General features: G+C 35.6%; 1 protein-coding gene across 2 annotated transcripts in view; it reads right to left on the bottom strand.

Moving 5' to 3' along the window:
• The window catches only part of LOC136846484 (CAP-Gly domain-containing linker protein 1-like), a 228,030-nt gene extending 218,212 nt beyond the window's left edge, over nt 1-9,818 (bottom strand). For both annotated transcript variants that reach the window (XR_010855409.1, XM_067117303.1), the window contains exon 1: nt 9,707-9,818. The gene's annotated coding sequence lies outside the window, so the exon portion shown is untranslated. The remainder of the gene's footprint in view (nt 1-9,706) is intronic.
• Nucleotides 9,819-23,453: the final 13,635 nt, after the last annotated feature.

Below are 23,453 nucleotides of genomic sequence, written 5' to 3' on the forward strand. Positions count from 1 at the left end.
ACAAGCTGACTTCGGCCATAATGTTTCTTGCGGCCATCTGACAGGGGCTAATTTAAGAGGGTCACATAATTATTATGTGGCCTTAAAGGATCTCCGCTTATGACTGAGAATGGCAGCCCCCCGACCACTCCTGTCTTGTTAACAGGATCTTTTCGTGTTTCTCCGGTCCGGGTTTACGAAGAGAACGGCACTCCCTTACTTGCGAGAACACGGATTCAGGCAAAATGCGTTCTATCATATATATATATATATATATATATATATATATATATATATATATATATATATATATATATATATATATATATATATATATATATATGTATATGTATATGTATGTATGTACATATGTATATATCTATTTATATATTTGCGTGAGTTAATTTGTGGAAGGTAATGAATTTTGCTCTAAAACGTTTATGTCATTTTACATTTGCCAATTTTGACAATAATGATCCGTCTATCTCTCTCTGGGTGTGGTATTACCGAATTTTTAGGGCCATTCTTGCATTCAACTGTCTGCGCACAAATAAATGACAACAAAGGATGACTCATGCTCAGAATACTGCCAAGTTTTTGGAAAACGTTGATTCCCATCATTGAGATTCGATCCACGAAGCGTCATATCAATTTCGGTCTGTTCTGCCATACAACACTTCTACTGTTTGTATGAAAACTGAATTCGACTCTCTTCAACCAGTGTTGAGATCCATTCTAACTTATTTTAGAGGGGTGGAGCTATTCAGATTCTTAAATCTCTCCTCACTATACATAGATATTCTCTCTTAACCCGTTCCTCTCTGGAATAATGTTCTGGACATGTTTGAATCAAAGGCTACTTTGCCAAACTGACTGACCACTCGCCATCACCCTAGATAGATTTTCTTTCAGCCGCAAGGTGGCGGCCTTTTGTCACTTTTTTTATGGTTATTACAACGATTCCTGTTCCATTAAGCTGAAAGAGTAGACCCACCTCTTCCTTGTAACACCCGCCTGACAGCCACATCTCGTAATTCTCGATATAGTGACTGTTTTTTTTTTTCTCTCTCTCTTCTAACAAAGTCTGGAATAACCTGGATCCCTGTAGCTAGATTTCCTCAGTGTTCAGTCCTTCAAGAGACAAGCCTCTCTCTCTCTCTCTCTCTCTCTCTCTCTCTCTCTCTCTCTCTCTCTCTCTCTCTCTCTCAATTACCCCATGGCATTCAGGTTTTAAAGGGTATCTGAGGTTTAGTGTGAACTTCTGGACTCAGTCGACCAAATGAGACAATTTGCAAGATTGAGCCCCACCGTTTTTATCATTATACTTAGGGCAGATGAAGATGGACTTTTAAATGGAACACTTAGAGATTTCGAAGCTTCTACTCAGAACTCTTTTTCCATTTGAAGCATAAGTTAATTTCTTAAGTAATAGGTTTTGGATAGTAATGTGGCCCTACTGTTATTGCTTGAGTAGATAAAAAAAAACCTGGAAATCGAACAAACACGCCTGAAGAGATTCTGTGAGAGAGAGAGAGAGAGAGAGAGAGAGAGAGAGAGAGAGAGAGAGAGAGAAGAGAGAGAGAGAGGGGGAGGGAGAGAGCCTTTCTGCAGAATAGTGTCTGTTCCAGATAAGGTAGGCTAATTACCCCTAGTGATAAGAGAAGACTTTCATTTGCCGTGTTAATGAGCAAAAAATCCAGAGCGACGTGAAACGAAAGTTATCAGTAGCTTCTGGAAACCAGTTTTTAATCCTTATATGCAAAATGAATTTAGATAACACCCCCTCACCTTTTTTTTTTTACATATGAGGAGAATCATGATCATTATGGAATATCTCAAATCTTGCCCGATTCTGTGAAAGATATTCGATGAAAAATCATATCTCATTAACTCTGAATGTTAATGTTTAGCTGACCTACAATAGGTCAGCTCGATCTCGTAAAATAAGATCACACAAAGAGACTGAGGGTTACTGAATACTGCTGCACAAACGCTGATCCCCCACCTATCATAGATAATGTGATTTTTCGTGCATAAGAATCATACTCTAGATCATGTTTATCAAATATTGTGTTCCTGAAGATGCTTACGTAATCATTCGATGTCTTATGATAAGGGCAGCCAGAGGTTAGATTGGTCTCTTTTGGGGTTGGACCGCGTCATTCGTACATGCTGAAGGATAATTCACATTCAGTTGAAAAGATGAATAATTAAATCGCTAATCACAATCAGTACTAGATTTCCGAAAAATGAGCGGAGGTTCCGTTTGCGTAGGTCTGAGTTAAGGGGACTTACAGACGAACAATTTTACGCAATGCGGTCGTCCAGAGTGCATACTGAAGTCTTCTTATTGCATATTTTGGGGCAAAATATTAAAAAAAAATATTGACGCCTAAAATACTGTATATTGGTTCAGAAAGGCTGATCGTCTAAGGCCACGGTAGTCAAGTATGAAACTGACGACAGGAGGTTAAAGGTAAGATTGTGGTTGTCAGTGAGAAACCCAGCACTCACACCCAGCCCCTCCTCGACCCTCCACTAAAATAAAACTTCAGGAAAGGCAGGAATTCAAAGGAGAAAGTAAGAAATTCATAATTTTATTAGAAATGATGACTGTAAATAGAAATCCTTTACATACTTTGACCTGAAGGCTGATATTCCTGAGCTCTTAGTCAAAATGACCGAGGAGCCTTCATGATAGCACTATAAAGGTACTACCATAATATATTATATATATATATATATATATATATATATATATATATATATATATATATATATATATATGTATATACATTTATATATAAATTTAAAGGTTACCTAGACCAGAGAACAGCTCTGAAATGAGGTAGTAGTTAAAGAAAAATGTTCTCATGACAGAACTAGTTTCGTGAGCGGAATGACTACAGGCAAAAATAAAAGCGCGCAAAGAAAATATTTTAGTATTAACCTAAGAGACAAAACCAGATATGCAAGGTATTCCATGTATATACACTATACATATGAATATGATTACTAATATTACAATAAAGGTCAATTTTGCAGAACTGTTTATAAGTAAAGAATCTTAAAAGCATAAAATTTTATAACTCTACATAGCACTCTGATCACTAACCCTTTTGGCTAACCGAACATCCTGAAGACCTAATGCCGCTCCCACCAAACTCCTAGGGTATTGTCTCAAAATTTCCTAGATAATCACTCGCAGCACATGAAAGGACTCGACGTAGGCGAACAGTCAAAAGACATTTCGACCAGGTAAGAGTCCCTGGTGGGTGTTGCTATATTAACATACCCATAAAGAAGATGGACTTCCCGACTTAGAGACATCTTTCGGGATACGCAGAAGCCCTTATAGGAACGCTCACAGTGAAGAAGAAGAAGACAAAGAAGACAAAGAATTTTCAAAGAGAAATGATGAAATTTTTCATCTTTTGATAATTTTTCCATAAGAGGAGCACCTTTGATGTATCCAACGAACAAGAAGTAAAATAAGAACAAGAGGAAGAGGAAAGGAGTGCATTCAAAGATAAAGAAGAAAAGAGAAAAGGAGAGAGAGGTAGACGAGATTATTATTTTCCTCTGTTCTCCTAATCTGGGGATACTTAATTTTGAATTGTCACCTCAGCCAACAAGATATATATATTTTTTATTTTTTTATTTTATTTTATTTTTTTTTTTTTTTTTTTTTTGCCTTTTCACGTTCCCCATGAAATTCAAATCTTCGTTATTTTCTCTCGGACCAAAAGAGTCTATAAGGAATCAGAATGCACCTTCAGACCTACTAGGTAGTGTTTTCATTTTGGGGGAGGGGCGAGAGGGAGATGGTTGGAGATGAGGAGCCCTTAAATGGATGGACATTGCCAAATAAATCGTACTGTTTATTCACTTCTGAATGCGTAGCCATTTTTTAAAACTTTTTCAATTCTGTCGTAACTTCTTTACAGAGAGAGAGAGAGAGAGAGAGAGAGAGAGATTTCTATATCAAGAAAGATTTTGATGGATAGAATCAGGTGAAAGAGGTATTGATATAGAGAGCCATTTATTTCATATATTGGGACGGAATAAATTAGGAGAGAAATCCCATTTGTAAGTCATGGAAGCTCTTACGATGGAAGGAACACAGAGAGAGAGAGAGAGAGACAAATGAATTGAGAGAATAATATTTTGTAGACTTGTAGCAAGTGAAAAACGTATCACAAATGAATTGATGGATTGTATTCATTAGTCTGTAATTTTAACATTAATAGAAAAACTAATGCTTCAAAAGCTTCGTTTCTCGGGGACAGGATGCTGCAAAATCAGCTTCCAAGTAGAGTTCAGGCTCAGGTTCTTTTCCTTATCATCCCACGAAGGGTTCTCTTTATTGTTAACAGCAGTTAGAGACTCGTTATCTTATTTCCATCATATTGCTCAAGTTTTATGTTATATTTCACAACTTTTTTTGTTTCGTATATTTTTTATTTTTTATTAATTTTTTTATTTTCGATACCTTTATAGACTTTTTATTTCAGTAAGTCAGTGGCCTTATAGGCTATATCCTGTAATAATAATAATAATAATAATAATAATAAAAATAATAATTTAGTCCTGTGTCTATTTTCAGTACCGTAAAAATAAGAAAATATCATGTACATAATAATAATGATAATAATAATAATAAAAATAATAATAATAATATTGTGTAGACCAAGACTTAAAGCCAATAGCATTTTGCTGAGTTCGTCCATGGCAGTAACCCGGTTAACTCCGCAAGATAATGGTTTCAACTCTCTCTTGCTTGTTCGCCTTCTATATTAGGATCGAATTCTCCATTAGCGAGCGAAAATGGAGGAGTCCCATCAAGAACCACCATGGCTTAGCGTTTGACTTGTTTATACAGCCACGTAATCACCCTCAGTTGTCTTCAAGCGATGAAGTACACACGGCCATTACCAACTGACAGCCTGTGAATTAGTTATTCGTCTTGTAATGTATTGTAATCGTTAGCTTTTATATATATATTTTATATATATATATATATATATATATATATATATATATATATATATATATATATATATATATATATATATATATATATATATAATTTTTGTCATGTGTGTGACTTTTTAAATCACGTGACATTATTTTATATTCACGAATATTAAGCCAGGTAGAGCGAATTGGATATATATCGTTTAATATCTAGTTCACTTTGTCACAAACCTTGTGAAATGACTCTAGTTCACTACCCAGGGGAATTATAAATGATAACGTGTTTCGTCCGCGGCAGGATTCAACCCGATGGCTGCTTTAGAAACAACGATAGACAGCGTTTGTAATTCCCAGTGTACTGAACTGAATATTAAACGATATTTGGGGCTTAATATTCGTAATATATATACTGTATATATATATATATATAAGATGTATATATACTGTATATATACACATATATACAAAGAAACTTCGGCACATTTTTTACTTGTTTTCATTTGCAATCACATCAAATCCTTTTCTCTCCAATTTTCAGCCTCCTAACTGCCTTCCTTTCGTCATTAACTACACCTTTCCCACCTTGCTTACACAATTGTTTTCAGACTTCCACCATATCCACCCTTGTGTTACTCATTTCTGCATCTCTTCTGTCCTCCATATATATATATATATATATGGTAGTCAATATGCGTACATGCGTAATCAGTCGTTACGCGTAATGACTGAAATTTCAGTTATCACGCGTAATGCACTTAGGGACATTTGATCCCCCCAGGAGCTAGTACTAAACACGGCGAAATACATTTGACACCCCAGGGACTAGTACTAAACCCGGCGAAACAGTGTAGGTGACTCACTGTTTCGCCGTGTTTAGTACTAGCTCCTGGGGGATCAAAATTTAATGTCCCCTAAGTGCATTACGCGTGATGACTGAAATTTCAGTAATTACGCGTAATGACTGATTACGCATGTTGACTGTAACATTATATATATATATATATATATATATATATATATATATATATATATATATATATATATATATATATATATATATATATATATACATACATATATATACATATACATATATATATATATATATATATATATATATATATATATATATATATATATGCAAATTTAGGATGTTTTCGTACATTATGCAGTCCTGAGTCGATGAAATAATTCTGAAGAACCGTTGAATATGGAGGACAGAAGAGAAGCAGAAATAAGTAACACAAGGGTGGATAAGGTGTAAGTCTGAAAACAATTGTGCAAGCAACAGTTAATGACGAAAGGAAGGCAATTAGGAGGCTGAAAAGTGGAGAGAAAAGGATTTGGTGTGATTGCAAATGACAACAAGTAAAAAATGCGCCGAAGTTTCTTTGGCGTAATCGAGTTTTCTGTACAGCCGCTACAGCGTATAATCAAGGCCACAGAAAATAGATCTATCTTTCAGTGATCTCGGTATAAGGCTGTATGAGCCACGGCCTATGAAACTTTAACCACGGCCCGGTGGTGGCCTATCATATCGTTGCCAGAAGCACGGTTATGGCTAAATTTAACCTAAAGTAAAATAAAAAATACTTAGGCTAGAGGGCTGCCATTTGGTATGTTTGATTATTGGAGGGTGGATGATCAACATACCAATTTGCAGCCCTCTAGCCTCAGTAGTTTTTAAGATCTGAAGGCGGACAGAAAAAAGTGCGGGCGGACAGACAAACTCGGCACAATAGTTTTCTTTTACAGAAAACTAAAACAATCTAAAACTATGGTATGGTGATAGCTGTATGACTGAGTGGCTGACCAGGGTCTGTAAGATATGTGTGGATGAGGAAAGTGCTCTGAAGGAATTTTGTAAGAGGGAAAAGTGAATAATCCGTCAATACAGCATAAGGGAAAATTTTATAGAGCCGACTGTAAGGATTATAGAAGTACTCAGTAAACCAGGGAAGTTGTTTGGCAGTGTGATTGAGATGACAGGTTTTGATAGGGGAAGAACAGTGCAGTGCAGGTTTAGACAAGGAAGGAAGTGTGGACGGAGTGTTCATTGTATGTATGTGTATATATATATATATATATATATATATATATATATATATATATATATATATATATATACATACATACGTACATACATACATACGTACATACATACATACATATACATACATACATTTACACACAAGAAGTGTGGTTTTACATAAATCGTGGAAAACATAAAAAAATAATCCACATTACTTATTGTTCAACGAGTGATGATTGCCGTATACATAAGTATACAAAGAACTAGAATCTAGCTGATCAGCCATCTTTGGTTTTTTTACGAGAAGTAACTCAGATTCCCATTTTCCTTCATTCTCGTGCTGCGAGTAGTCAGAAGCAAAGTGAGGACCTTGTTTTCAAATTCGACTTTGATTTCGCGCCTGCAAAGAGCACGTAGTGATAATGAGGGAGTATCTCTTAAGCATTCTGACAAGTTGAATTTCTGGTAAGACTAGCTGTTGCAGATAAATCAAAGCTAAATAGAATTTAGAAACGGTCGCCAAGACTAGTTTCGATCTACAGATAGAGAGAGAGAGAGAGAGAGAGAGAGAGAGAGAGAGAGAGAGAGAGAGAGAGAGAGAGAGAGAGAGAGAGAACCTGTTTCAGGCAGGTGACTATCTCCCCATCCCTACAAAACCCGGAAGAGGTGTAAGCCTAAGAACTGTGTCACGTGGTGAAAAATCCTTCCTTATTTGGAGCAAATGGAAACTAAAATCCATTTAGAAACAGTCGTAAAGTTTGACAAAGAAGGTGAAAATTGGCAAACAGCACTGAATACAACGTCTTCGTGTCCTGGATTATTTCCGAATCTGGCTTTCAGTCTAAGTAATTCGAATTTCTGGGTTTCATTTTATTATTATTATTATTATTATTATTATTATTATTATTATTATTATTATTATTATTGCTAATAGATTCACAATTTCGTGAAAAACAATCTGAGTAATAAAACGTTAACGTTAGCACTGAGGAACACCGTTCAGGTGTTCGAAAGTCTTTGATTCATTTTACAAAGTAATATATTTACTGTATAATTGTGGACTTTTATTACCTACATTATTATTATTATTATTATTATTATTATTATTATTATTATTATTATTATTATTATTATTATTATTTTAACGACCCTAGACAGCCATTAACTTGTAAAGGAAGCTACAGCTATATAGAATGTCTATGTGTTTTGTGAAAAAGTTAACCAAGTAAAAGAAATAACGAAAGAATAGTGAGGGAGATCAATTACATATCTAATGCGACTATACAAACAAGAAGGTCATTGCAAGTCAGGTGTGATCTGAATTTCATTTTAATATGTAAAAGCGTGAAGCACCACAAAAATATTTAAAAACTGGAGACGATGATTAATATGTAAAGGGGGCTACAGGAAGCTTATTCTGTTTGAAAACTTAACTTATTTCTCCCATTGATCATAATCCAATGGTGCGCCTGCTGGAAGCAATAGATGTAAACTTAGGAAAAGGGTCGAAAATTTTTAAAGACATGTCATTAGAAATAGTTAAAATAGGGAAAACTTTAACGCTGATAGAAAATAAAAATAGAAAATATTTTTAAAAGATGGAAAATTAACGAAGAATATTTTAACTAACATGAAAGTGAGAACGGTAGAAATTAGTTAGAGTGAAGAAAAAGAGTTAAAAAAGTTTTTTTGAAAAATATAAGAATCACGATAGAAAATAAACTAAAAAGAAAAAAAAAGTAGAGTTCCGTAAGAACCCTTCTTCAGGTCGCGTTGACATCTACGTCAGAGCAGTCGACGAATTCTATTTAGAAAATAACGATACGAATAACCTGTATGTTTACGTTATTCATAAGCCAATTCCTGTACTGAGACAGTAACCGTGGATGAATGGGCTATCTGCATTTATGATTTATTCCTATGTATCAGTCAAAATAAAACCTTGTAACGGGAATCACAGTATGTAAGCGACGTAACACCACTAGACGCAAACACAAAAAAATGCTTGTACAATATAATTTTCCTTCCCTCTCTAGTTCTGTGCGTATAGGTGCAGCTTGATAATCCCTCCCCCTTCCCCTCCCTCGCCCCCAATTCCCGGCACTTCATGTGTGTAATCAGCATCAGCATGTGATTTGGGCGTGAAATTGGTGTGTTCTCCACCCACGATTCCAATTAATCAGTAATGAATTAATGACTACGATAGCAGTCATCGGGGAGATTAAAAGAACCGCAATTGCATCCATCAAGCGCCGTTTCCTCTCATTAAATGTTTTTGTGGGGGTCCACACGCGCTGGAGATTCGTTCCGAGGGGTGCTTGCTTTGCCCACATTAATACCTGCGCAGATGTAAACAGTGTACCAGAAACTGTGTTTCGCATTTACGAGGGCCAAGCTTTTCACTGACATAGTTACGAAGAGTAAAAAAGGCTGCCGTTTTCTTCCTCTTGTGTCATGGATGGAGAGAGCAAGTCATCGCCAATTCGACCTTATACAGTATCCTTCATCGTAGGGGTGGAGTGAGCGAAGATGCTGCAGCCAATGTAATCTAATATGAGAATCAAGATCTAACAGCAAGAAGAAGAAGAAGAGGAAAATAGTGACCGCATCAGTGATTAATGAATAAGGAAATAACTGAAGCGTTAGAGAGAAAAAAAAGTACTTCCTTGGTAAAACAAATGAATGATCCTTTCCTCTTGTTTATTTTCTATACTTTACCTCTTCTTCTCTTCCCTAACAGGCAATGTAAGCACGAGTCTCTCCACAGGTAATCCCGGGGTATATGTGAGAGTTGACTGGCACCGTTTGGCTGAGTTGATACTAGCAGACTGAAGGCCGCATCCAAACTTACTATATTTCTCTCTCTCTCTCTCTCTCTCTCTCTCTCTCTCTCTCTCTCTCTCTCTCCCTGAGTTTGAGGATTAGCATACGTGTGAGATACGCCCTTGGGACGCCCACGCCTCGGCTGCACTCTGCCCCCAGCGTACATTATTGTTAAAAGACCCACATCGCCTCGTCATTTATTTGCTCTTTATTTTTTCTTCCCCTTTCATTGTGACGGTGTGGGGGCGGGCGACAGGTGGCCCCTCGAAAAGAACTTGTTACCGTTCGCACAAATATTAGTAAAGCTGCGTACCTGCGTCTCTTTCTTACCCGGGTACACAGGCGAGCTTGTGCTCGCGCATGCGGAGGCTAATTACTGTTGGGAGGAAAGAAAGATAGAGGTAAATATACGGTGTCGCGCCCTAAAGGAAGAGGCGTTATTGGGAGTGTTCTCCCTCTATGTATGTGTGTGTATGTGTGTGTGTGTGTGTGTGTATGGGGGGGACCGGGTTACGAATAGCAGATCACTCATTACTGGATGCCATTGGAGTTTAAAAGTATGACCACTTACTTATGAAACGCTTTAGTCTCATTTTCATACGATAGATTTCACGGGAATAACTTTCCCTCCATTTCTATGAACCCAGCACAGAAGTTCCAGCAGCAAACTGCAACCTTCCTGCTTGAATTGAAGGAACGGATGTGAGCACTTGGAGTTGAAGGATTTTCGGGAAATGGGAAAAACGTACATCCTAACTGGCAACCCAACTCGTGGGCCCTCCTGTCATAACGAATTACATAAGAAGAAAAATGACTATCATTTTCATCCTTATATGCGAGAGAAGATAAAAGACGCATGCTGGCCATTCTTCTTATTAGTAAGTTAACCCCGAGGTGCAAAAAACAACAATGACAACAACAGCAAAGGTGGTTGTAAAAACAATTACGATAACTCTCCAGTTTGCCAAATTCAATGCTACAAATATTTCACTGTCATCTGATATTTTGGTCCAGTGTCAATCTTTGACGGATTAAGTTCACTATCTCAGAAATCAGTGAATGACTTGGGAGTTCTTTCATGCTTTTTATTTAAGTTTTTTTTTTTCCCAATGCGTAACGCCTTTACATTCACAAGTGTTCAGATTTGCGTCGAACATAAAGCCTTATATGAAGATTAAACGCTTTGAAGTCCGACATATATTAAAGCTCTATTTATTGCTTTATTCCTTCGGCCATTTGAGGATTTTAACAAAAACAATAAGACGACAAACCGGGAATCCGGATACAGAAACTAGGTCAAATATAATTAGAATACAGCGCAAGAAATACATGGTAATACAGGAATTTACATGCGGATTTCATGACTTGCAGTGTCTGAATCAGTGAATAAGCACATTTTGAAATATCTTAAAATGTTAAACAATATTTATTTTTATGTAAATCATGGAAAATTTTGTTAACGTCAGTGTAAGTTTATTGCAGGTGTTATAATATATAGCTACAAACAATATATCCGCATACTTCAAATGTTAAAATAGTTTTATTCCCTGACGCCTGATTTACTAAGACTTTTTCGGTATATATATATACTGTGTACATATACTTACATACATACATACATACATATATGTGTGTATGTATATACAGTATATATAGTAGGACTATTCATACTGGATTACTAAATAGGATTTTTATATAAAAAAATACAGTTTTTGTAGTTCTAATTCAAGTGTGAATTTGTAGAATTGTGACAAAATTCTTTGGAATTCCAATTCCCGTGAGGAAAAGTTTTCTATTTGAACTAAGATGAAAATATAAGCAGAATGCATCTTCTAGTGCTGCCTGCTTTGTGAAACAGCTATGTGATTCTCTCTTCGGATAATTTAATTCTCTTGTAGCAGGGAGTGAATTTAGTTTTTGTTGTAAATAGGTGCGTCTTTATTATTTTTTTTGTGGAGGGGGGGGAAGGGCGGTAGGCGCCGATTTGGCTGGAAAGAAACATGACTCATTCACGAAAGAAATTGATAGGCAGACCCACTGAAAGAGTATAGGGGACAAGGAAAACGGAAGCAGAGAGAACATTCCAAATCTTTGCAGTAATGGACATGACACTACCACGTGACAGAGGCCGAAGTATGTGAAGTGGTCACTTGTTGATGCATTTAAGAAAATGACACCGAAGTCGCAGAATTATTTAGAAAAGTTTAGGATTCCTGGATATGTAGATGGTAAAAATTTTTTAGGAAGGTTCCTTAATGTTGTCAGCTTGACAGTCATAACTTTCCTTCTCTCTCTCTCTCTCTCTCTCTCTCTCTCTCTCTCTCTCTCTCTCTCTCTCTCTCTCTCTCTCTCTTCTATACTCTCTTGCATATACCTATACACACATACACACACACACACACACATATATATATATATATATATATATATATACATACATATATATGTACATATATATATATATATTATATAATATATATATGTATATACATACGATAGATAGATATATATATATATATATATATATATATATATATATATATATATATATGTGTGTGTGTGTGTGTGTGTGTGTGTGTGTGTGTGTGCGCGCGCACGCGATTATGTGTGTGTTTGTATGTGTACAAGATTATATAAACACACATACCCCCACAGACATTTATAAATCCAGATAATGTTTATATTCAAGGCGAGCAACAAAGCATATCATGGATTATGTCCGGGACCAAATTTGGGAGAGATAACTTATTCTCAAGTATCACTTACTTTCTGAACCTAATGGCTTCCCCCGCTTGAAATAAGTCTCAATTTGCAACGCCCGTCGCTATTTCAAATCGCTTATTGCTTGCTTCCTTTTCTCTGGCTTGATCAGTCGTGTTTCATCCTAAGATGGTGTTGCAATCAGTGATATATATCGTCACCTCAATCATTATTATTAATCTTATTGTAGAAAAGGATCTCTCTCTCTCTCTCTCTCTCTCTCTCTCTCTCTCTCTCTCTCTATATATATATATATATATATATATATATATATATATATATATATATATATATATATATATATATATATATATATATATATATATATATATATATATATGTGTATATATATATATATATATATATATATATATATATATATATATATATATATATATATGTGTGTGTGTGAAAATGTATATAAATTTATGGAGAAAACCCAAAAATGTTGGGCATTAACATTTCGAGACTAAAACTGCTGGTTCGCTGATTAATCCTCTATACAGGAAATTCCACATTAGCCTCTTCAAACACCTACTCAAAAGGCTTACTAACAGTGCATAAAACCCCTGTACATAAACTGCACCATTCAAATATTCTACTTTACATGTATTTGCACTCTTGTACATTCTATTTTACATGCATTTGCACTCTTCCTTTCAAATAGCTCATCCTCGCACCCCTCCTCCTATAGCATCCAAATAATAAACATATTCCTCCAATCTGTGGTCGCCATTCTCTCCACAACACCGAACCATCTTTACAAACTGGTTCATCCCTTGACCTACACAGGTTTTTTTACCTCATCTGCATTTCTCAGCATTTATCACATTTTCAATATTTCATCAAATCCATCTCAACAGCTTTAACTTTGCGCTTCTGTAAAGGAGAATTGGCTCAACAAACCCTTCATATAGTCCCAGTCTGGATTTCATAGACACTTAAGTCTCTTCCCAGACTTTTGCCCACACCAGCTGCCTTCCTCGCATCACCAAAATATCCACTTCAAAGTAGTTTTATGAATCGACCACTTCTATTCTGCTTCCATCTATGCAAAGATTCATTGCTCTATCTTCCACTTATCCATTTACCCTCATGCCCTTACTCTTGCTCACATTCGCTCGCAGCTTTCTCCTCTTTCAAGTACTTTCAGTCTCTTTTACTGGTCCCTTTTTTTTCTCTTAATTTTTCTTAGTCAACCATTACACACTCCTTTTGTGGCCGATTTTCTTATCCCACTACTTTGCACCTAGCTTTAATATCTTTCCTCTGACTTCTAGCATCACTCCATCCATAAGGATTCATAAGTTTTTTCAACAAACCAGTCACTCTCTCATCTACATATTCTAACAGTTTTTGCTCCTAGCATATTAACTGTTAATGGCTCTCAACAATTTATCTTCTGTAACATAAACCCCAGCTTACTCCACATTGCACCTCTATTGCAGAATCAGAATACGTACACATATACATGTGTATGTATATGCGTGCGTGTGCGAGGCACTACTAGCGCTAGATGCTCCCGCGTGAACAGTTTGCAGATGTTAATCTTCGTAAGTGTCTTTTTCAGAGAAAAAGATTGCAATCGATTGCATAAATAAAGCACTTCAGTCACCGGTTACTGAAGGTCAGTCATTCTCAGTAGCCTTTATTTTCAAGTCGGAGAGCAGTCTCCACGATCCAAGTAGATTTACTATCAGTAAAATAATTATTATTCTTGTTATTTTTATTATTACTGAAAAAGACTGCAGTAGATGCTGCAGTTTCTTTTCGAACTACTTTTCCATTTTATATAGTTCCCTGTTTCTTTCATAGTGATGTTTCTTAAGCTCTTACTAAATTTCACGATAAATAAAAAGTATAGGCACTAAAGATTAGAATTTTACTGCTTATTCTTTTAGTGTACCCAAGACGCCTTGGTGTGCACGTCAAGACATCTTCAGAGCAACTGATAAGAAGAGCGGTTGGGCAGGTTAGTTTAAGGCAACCTTATGCCAGCATGGGTCCTTCCCCAAAGGTGGCCCGTAAATGTGGTACGGTATAAAAGTAGCAAGAAGCCAGGTCCTTTCAGTTGTAGCAGGTAGCTAAAGTGATTCGGCCATTTTCTTTAGGGCTGGATTTCATTATAATAATACTAATAATAATAATAATAAAAAAGAAACATATCTTACATCTTTATCCTGGAAAAAAGCCACATTTTCTGCCATTCCTGTATTATTAATTGCCCTGGGAGGTTCGAGACTGCAGGTCCATACCAGGCTTCTCCTTCATTTCAATACGAGCTGCCACTGCGGTGCAGGAGTCTGTGCTGGCAAAAGGCCGGCATAACCTGTACCAACCAACCAACCTCCCTTTTTGTTTAGATGCCCTTTGTAAAGAGTGGACACACAGTGAACACCTAGTCTTCAGCGCCACTTTCATTCTCCCTAAACTTAAGTGAGATCTAGGAAAACAGCCTTGTAGAAGAAATTGAAATGAAACAAAATTGATCTGGAAACAAAAATATTTCCAGTATGTGCATATTATTATTATTATTATTATTATTATTATTATTATTATTATTATTATTATTATTATTATTATTATTGTATATTGGCAACAGACCCTCTCTCAAACAATTACTATTGAAAGAAATCGCTGCATCAGCTGCATTGATCTTGTATAGAGTCTTCTCTATTTTCCTTGTAACCGTTTTCTCGCTGTTACTACAACTGGCGAGTAACGAGCCAATGTGATTCATCAGGAGGAGTTAAATTTCCAGTGATTCCGTTATTATTGTTATTATTATTATTATTATTATTATTATTATTATTATTATTATTATTATTATTATTATTATTATGTAACATGAGCTCTCATTTAGAACAAGTCGAAAAAACCATCAACTTGCAAAAATTTATTCAAAGAATGAAATGCTGTCGTGTAAAATAAAATACGGAATAGAAAAAACTAATTAAACGGTCAGTTGAAATGACCTGAGCACAATTGGCACACCATAATCCTCTCTTGAAAGCTGAACGACGAAAAATAACGCTTATAGTCTATATGTCAGGCAAAAACAGCTGTAAGTATTTTATTACAATAATTAAGAACATTTTATGATTCGGATATTAATCCTCAGGAAAAATCAGTTCGGTGTTGATAGCATTTTATTATTATTATTATTATTATTATTATTATTATTATTATTATTATTATTATTATTATTATTATACCACATAGGAGGGTAGTGCCGTCAGTGCACCTCATGCGGTGCACTGTAGGCGTTACTTAAGGTTCTTTGCAGCGTGCCTTCGGCCCCTAGCTGCAACCCCTTTCATTCCTTTTACTGTACCTCCTTTCATATTCTTTTTATTTCATCTTACTTTCCAACCTCGCCTAACAATTGATTAATGGTGCAACTGCGAGGTTTTCCTCCTGTTACACCTTTCAAACCTTTTACTGTCAACTTCCGTTTCAGCGCTGAATGACCTCACAGGTCCCAGTGCTTGGCCTTGGGCCTAAATTCTATATTCGATTCAGTTATTATTATTATTATTATTATTATTATTATTATTATTATTATTATTATTATTACTCAGTAGAAGAAACCTATTCATATGGAACAAGCCCACAGGGGCCACTAACTTGAAATTCAAGCTTCCAAAGAATATGGTGTTCATTAGGAACAGGTAAGAGGAAGTAGAGTAAAATACAGAGAGCATTTTGTGAACTGATGCAAATCATTTCACCCAGGTACGCAACTCAGCTGAAGGTGCATCGCCAGTATGAAGCAGCCCATTCCGTGACAGATGCTGCTTTCAGACTATCGTTCCCCTAGAATGGTCTACTTGTGCTGACCTTTTCAAGGCTCTGTCTTCGTCGAAGTTTACGACATTTTTAAGGTTAAATCGCTAATCATTCGTTTTTCCACTGTGACGAAAATACACTTACAAAAACCAAGTAGAGCCTTCATGTCTGCATAGTTGTTAAAGCGCGCACTCCTTAACAGAGAAGCTCGTGTTTAGATTTATTGCTTCGTAGTCAGAACGAGCAATTGAGTGTCTAGTCTCCCTCACCAGTCAGAACTGCGCATGGGTATTCATGAACTAGTAAGGATGTCGGGAAACCCAAAAGGAATAAGAAAAAAAAAAAAGAGAAAAGGGAAGGGTAGGTGGGAGATGGGAGAACGGAAAAAGATTGAGGCTTAATTAACCGCAAAGGAGATGATAGAACTACTTCATGAAGGACAGAAGATAGCATGAGTTAGGTAAAATGGCAATAGGCAGTGACGGATTAAAGATTGATCCCTTAGTCTTGTATGACTGCAGCAGACTAAGACGTAGTTTGTCTGACGACGACACTAAAAATCGGTCGATTGAACTTCAAGAATGAATCTTTGAAAATCAATTTTGTTATTCTTGCTAACAGAATATGAGGAGCTCCTATTTTTCAACGAGTATGAAGTTTGTCAGTTATTCAGAACTCAAATAAAGTTGTCATATCTCAGAATAATGAAGAAACTTCGACTAATGAATCGAAGGTCCGCAACATTCCGATGCCACTCCCTCCAAAGTGGAAGAAGGCATATGGAGGAATCATATATATATATATATATATATATATATATATATATATATATATATATATATATATATATATATATATGTGTGTATATGTATGTGTGTGTGTGTTGTTTGGAGAGTGTTGAGAATGCAGGATAGAAATTATCGAGAACAATTAAAATAGCGTGTCGAATATGTCGGCAGAAGAGTGGATGGTTTGGTGTAAGAGTTGGTCTGAAACAATAAGAACGTGCTATGTCTCCGTATTTTTACTGGATGCAGATATGCAAGAAGCTAGAGAAAGGACAGTAGATTTAGTTGCGAGTTGTGAATAAGAGAATGAGTGATTATATGGTATGGATGGGGGATAGTGAAAAAATACCTCAAGAAATCGTGAAAATGTTTAAAGTTATTCCAAGAGGAGAAGGTTGAGAGTAAATGTGAGCAAGACTAATGCCGTGAGGGCAAATGGGCACTAGTAAGATGGAGAAATTCATGTTAATATGAATGCTTGATTAAGTGGATGGTCATAGAATGAGAGAACTGGTGAGCACGGAAGAGATGAAACCAGTAGGGTAGGGGATTCATCTACGATTCGGTAAAAATATGATTGCAGCACTTTCCATTTTGTTGTTCTTACTATAGAGCCTTCGTCTGTCAGCTTCATAAATTGTCCGTAACACATAATATATAGAAGTGGCCAAAAGATTAATATAGGTAAAAACTCAAATTAGAATGTTTTCAAAGGGTTTTTGTATAATTCAGAAGTGCTAGGAGGAACGAGGAGCTGAAGACCGAGAAAGGTTGGGTTGACAGGTTGATAGAAGTACTAGAAAGGAGGGGTCATATTTTAACGATAGGGGCTATGAACTCGGCTGATGGGCCTTATATGTGGGTGTGTTAGGCAACCAGTGTTATGGAAGTTTCCTGCTCAGAAGAGTTTAGAAGCAGTACAGTTTTCCGATTTCTCAGTAAGGTTTTAGGGATGAGGCTGCTAGCCTCACAAATTTTCTTAACCACATCGGATGCTGATACCGATTTATGGCTGAGTGGACTTGTGTGCGGTAGACCAAGAGCGAGCCACTGACCAAGCAAACGTGATCCAAGCCATGACAATATTGTTATAGAGGTCCAGCCTTGATTCATAATGCAAAGGAGTAATATGTCAGTGATTGTATTTATATATATATATATATATATATATATATATATATATATATATATATATATATATATATATATAATATATATATATATATATATATATATATAAACAATCACTGTTATATATATATATATATATGCACGTGTGTGTAATCAATAAAAAAGAACAGACTCACACACCCAGCTTCATAAATTGTCCGTAACACATAATATTGCCTTTAACAGCGCCTATTTTCTGTCAAAAAATATAAAAAAAGGCAGCAAATACCATTCGGATAAAGAGCAGCAAAGAGCCAAAATGCTGTTTACCTAAAGAGCAATAACAATGATTATGTGTTCTGAATGATGTTTGCACTGTGGGACGAAATCCAAGGTTCTCCCTAGTTGCGCGCGGGAGCATGCGCAGTTGTCTGCGATTCTTGGTTTATTATTGTCTTTCGGTATGCTATGCTACGACTAACAGATAAATTCATATGCGTCCTCTATAAAGAAACAAGAAGCCTACGCTGAAAATCTATTGTCATTTATGTCCTGCAACCGAGGAAAACAGAAATATTAAGAAAGCGAGAAAATAGTGATTGTAGTAGTACGGATTTTCTCCTGAAACGGTTGAAAATTCTGGTGAGACGTCAAACATTGTCGGTAATGATCGGAATGATCGGAGACCCTATAAACTTCTTCCTTTCAAGCGTGCGAAAGTAAGTAGGTTATTCCCATGCAAAGTACTCATAAAATAATCAAGGAAACGTTTAGTGCTAAAAGGGTCCTCGCAGAGCGGGATAGATAGGAAAAGTATACGTCTGGTTTCAGTCGTGATGAAAAAAAAAAGTCCTGCGTGATCATGCACATCATTAAGTAATAGTAACGGTTTGTATTACAACAGAATCACTCGAAAAAATAATTTTTTTATTCCGACCCTGTTCGCATGTTTTTTTATATATATTTCAAAAAGATAAACTGGGAGAGAGGAGAACTGAGTTCTTTTTGTTTGGATTTTAATGGAATCAAGTAATATTTCTTAAGAAATTCCTAAAATTTTTAAACTTTGAAGCAGATAAATATATATTAACGGACTTCAGAAATACATTTTTGGAGCAGAGAAACAACTCTTGCCGCTGCGATACCACTTCTTCAGCGAAGTGAATCAAGGAATCGGTCGCGTAGGGGAAATAGCGGGCAGTAAGATTAGTTCTTCCAAAAAGCTGCAATGCTTTTTATGCACCAAATAGTGCCACCTGTGTTTTGATGCAGGTGTTTCATGAGTTTTTAAGGCCATGAGTTGTGCGCATGCTCTGGTAAACTGGCAATACCGAGTGACCGTGCCGTTCATCCATGTATGCGCGCGTGTAAAATGCTCGTCTGCATAAAAACACATAGTCAAGAGTCTGTATCCTGTCCATACCCACCAACTCATAACCTTGTCCTCTGGGAGGTGTACAAATGCGTGGGCACCGCTCTGCTAAAACAAAAAAACAAAAAACAGAAGAAATCGTACAACTGAACCTCTTTTTCGCTATATGAAAATACTTCCGTCAACTTTGCGCATGTATGTTTATGTTTCTAGTCTTGGTGCTTGCTGTTTTTAACTTTAGTCTTGACTCTCGCATTTGCTCGTTAATTTATCGGTGCATTCCTTAGCACGTGTCCTCAATCGCTCGCTTATTTTCATGAAGAGATGGAGGTTGGGGATGGGGGCGGGGACCTTGTTAACCAGAGTGGCATTGAGCGTACACTGTCTAGCTAGAAATTGTCTGCACAGTGTTTGTAAACAAACGATCTGGGGCGTCCGCCAGCACTCGACGGTGATTCTGAAATCCATTTTGTTTTGTGTAAATAACTGCGACTGGCGTTACAATAACGAGGTCATTTGCCTGATGTTTTCTTGCAATAAGTATAAGAATGACTCTTAGATTCCAATAAACGCAAGGCAATCTTCTGGATGCTGTCATATCGGTAGTCCTATTAATTTATCTTTACATGTAGTACGAACGTAATTCCTCATAAATACATGTAGTCTTTCAGAGAAGACACACTGAAGCATGAAGTATGCTCTACATGTATGTATGTATGCATATTTGTATGTATAAAATGAAGCACTGTAGAGCAGTAGCCAATTGGAAAGGATTATTTTGGTGTTATACGGCAAAAGCTGTAGAGTAAAGGTCCACCTTGTTGAAGAAGAAAAATTATAGAATTTGGGGAAAGAAAACTAAAGAGAAAATTCTGCGAACACACACACACACACACACACACACACACACATATATATATATATATATATATATATATATATATATATATATATATATATAAATATATAAATATAAATATATAAATATATATATATATATATATATATATATATATATATATATTTATATATATATATATATATATATATATATATATATATATATATATATATATATATATATATATATATATATATATATATATATATATATATATTACATTATTTGCCATCTTTTGTATCAAACTCTTATTTGCAGGAATTTTATATTATAATGGAAGATCTCTCTCTCTCTCTCTCTCTCTCTCTCTCTCTCTCTCTCTCTCTCTCTCTCTCTCTCTCTCTCTCTCTCTCTCTCTCTGCGCTTGTGTGCATAAGCACTTGCAGGGATAATTGAACGCTAATGGAAGAATCTTGTCTTCCTCGTCTTGCACGATCTAATCATCCAGACTCAATTTCAGAATGCAACGTAGACCAAAGATCTCGTTTAAAACATTACTTTTCAACGAACACAACCGAAATCAATGTAAAGTTTATTATTATTATTATTATTATTATTATTATTATTATTATTATTATTATTATTATTATTATTATTATCACTTCTAGACACTCACAAGGTTTACCCAGATGGTTCGATCTTCATCAAGAGGTAGACACTGGACCAAAGCAAAGTTTAAGGCTTTAAGGCAAGGTAACCTTGGTTTTGATCTCTTAAACAAGTTATTTCCATCATTTCATGCTCATTCCTTCATATCAACCACAAGCGTAAGTCCGCAATCACGTATTAATCCGTATTTCTCAAAGCATATTCGTCTAAATATGCCAGTGACTTCAGATGGGTGGCGAAGCATTCAGGCAGCTTCCTCAGAGACATGAATATGGCGGGCGAATTTCGTCTCGGCTACTCATCGATTTACTGGCAGAAATTCCACTCAAAGGGAGCCTTCAGTAACTCCTGTAGTTTCTTAACGTAACACAGCTCTCTCTCTCTCTCTCTCTCTCTCTCTCTCTCTCTCTCTCTCTCTCTCTCTCAAAATCCCTTTAGTCATCCTTTCAAAGAAGGGTCACATAACCATTTGTGACGAATTTTCTGCATGATATTTTTTTAATATTTTCTCTATATGATATATTGAGCTTTAAGTTCCTCATTTTTAGCAGCTCTCCAAAGATGATGAAAATTCTATTATTAAATAGGATTCAAACTTATTTCTTTTTTTTTTTTGTCCTCACCAGTTGTATATCAATGAAATAGGGAGATTTTCTTCATTTTCTTTTTTGTATTTCTGATACATAATACGTTAGAAGAGGTCAAACTTAGTGTACATAATTTTGCAATGAGGATTTTGAAACTGCAGATTAAATGTATGCATAAAATTTCTCTTTTGCTTTTTCTTCTACAGTCTTGAAAGGTGAGAAATGTGAATACAACGAAGATGGGGGAAAAGAAATTGAAGTGGATGAAGAGATGGATAAAATGGTTTGAGATGGTTTGGTCAAGTAGAAGAATGGAAGACGATATCATTGTGAAGTGTTAGCAGGGAGCAGAAAAGCACCAACATAGTGTTTGATGGGTGGGTGGAAGAAGTGTTGGAACGCAAAGGCATCAGTATTTGTATGTATGTGGCTCAGGTTATTAAAGTTTCTGCACAGTAACTTCATCTGTGATTGAGCTGTTGAAGGATGTATATATACAGTATACATATATATATATATATATATATATATATATATATATATATATATATATATATATATATATATATATATATTCATGAAGCTACAAATGTCGCTTAATATCAAATCGTGACCCAGCAGTACCAATCCATTTATCACTTATAAATTCTCCTTCGGTGATAATTCCCCATCGGGAATATTCCCGAAGTAGCGTGAATTTGATATTAAGCGACATTTGTAACTTCATGATTGTATATAAAAATCACTGTGATAAAAAATTTCATATATAATCTGTATATATACTGTATATATATATATATATATATATGTATGTATGTATATATATATTTATATACATATATACATATATTTATATATATATAACTATATATATATATATGTGTATGTATATGTATATATATACTGTATATACATATGGGTATGTTTGCAGATACAACGATGACATACAGCGCAAGTTACCACTTATAGAGGTATTACTTAATTTTATATTTAAAAGGTCGATGTTTATCTTATTTCTTTTGTATATATATATATATATATATATATATATATATATATATATATATATATATATATATATATATATATATATATATATACAAAGAAAGAAAGACACAAATACAGTGGAAATAGTAGTAAGATAAACATCGACCTTTTAAATATAAAAATAAGTAATACCTTTTAGAAGTGGTAACTTGTGCTATATTTCTTCATTGTGTCTGAAAACATACCCACAGTCTTGACATACCTATAGCCGTGACAGGCTGTAAGCTATCTGATATTTTTATATTTACCGAGCGTTGGACATCTCTTGGATACTACGCAACACAACACGAAAATGCGTTATTGCTGAATAAATCTGGCGTTCAAGAAATCTTGGCCCATTACTGTCTTCATAAAATCCTTGTTCTTTTCATCACCTTCTCGGGTCAGAGCCCAGCTATGTGAGTCTGCATCCGAAGCCTTGTAAAAGCGTATAATGTGCAGCCTGTGGTTGCCTGTTCTCTCTCTTTGCGGTTTATGTTCTCACATCGGTCTCAAGTTCGGATAAAAGAAGCTGATTACGCATAGGGTTAACTGGGGCGTTTTTAAAACATCAGAAGAACCTAAGTCTGGTGCTAACAGCAGTTGGTCGCATTAAGGTTAAATCCAACAGTCTAATGCGTTCACTTCACCGCTGGTGTTCCTGTCAGTGAAGTTCGCAATTTTGGGTCTGGTCAGTGCC

Source organism: Macrobrachium rosenbergii, chromosome 15 (assembly GCF_040412425.1).
Source record: "Macrobrachium rosenbergii isolate ZJJX-2024 chromosome 15, ASM4041242v1, whole genome shotgun sequence".
Lineage (NCBI taxonomy): Eukaryota > Metazoa > Arthropoda > Malacostraca > Decapoda > Palaemonidae > Macrobrachium > Macrobrachium rosenbergii.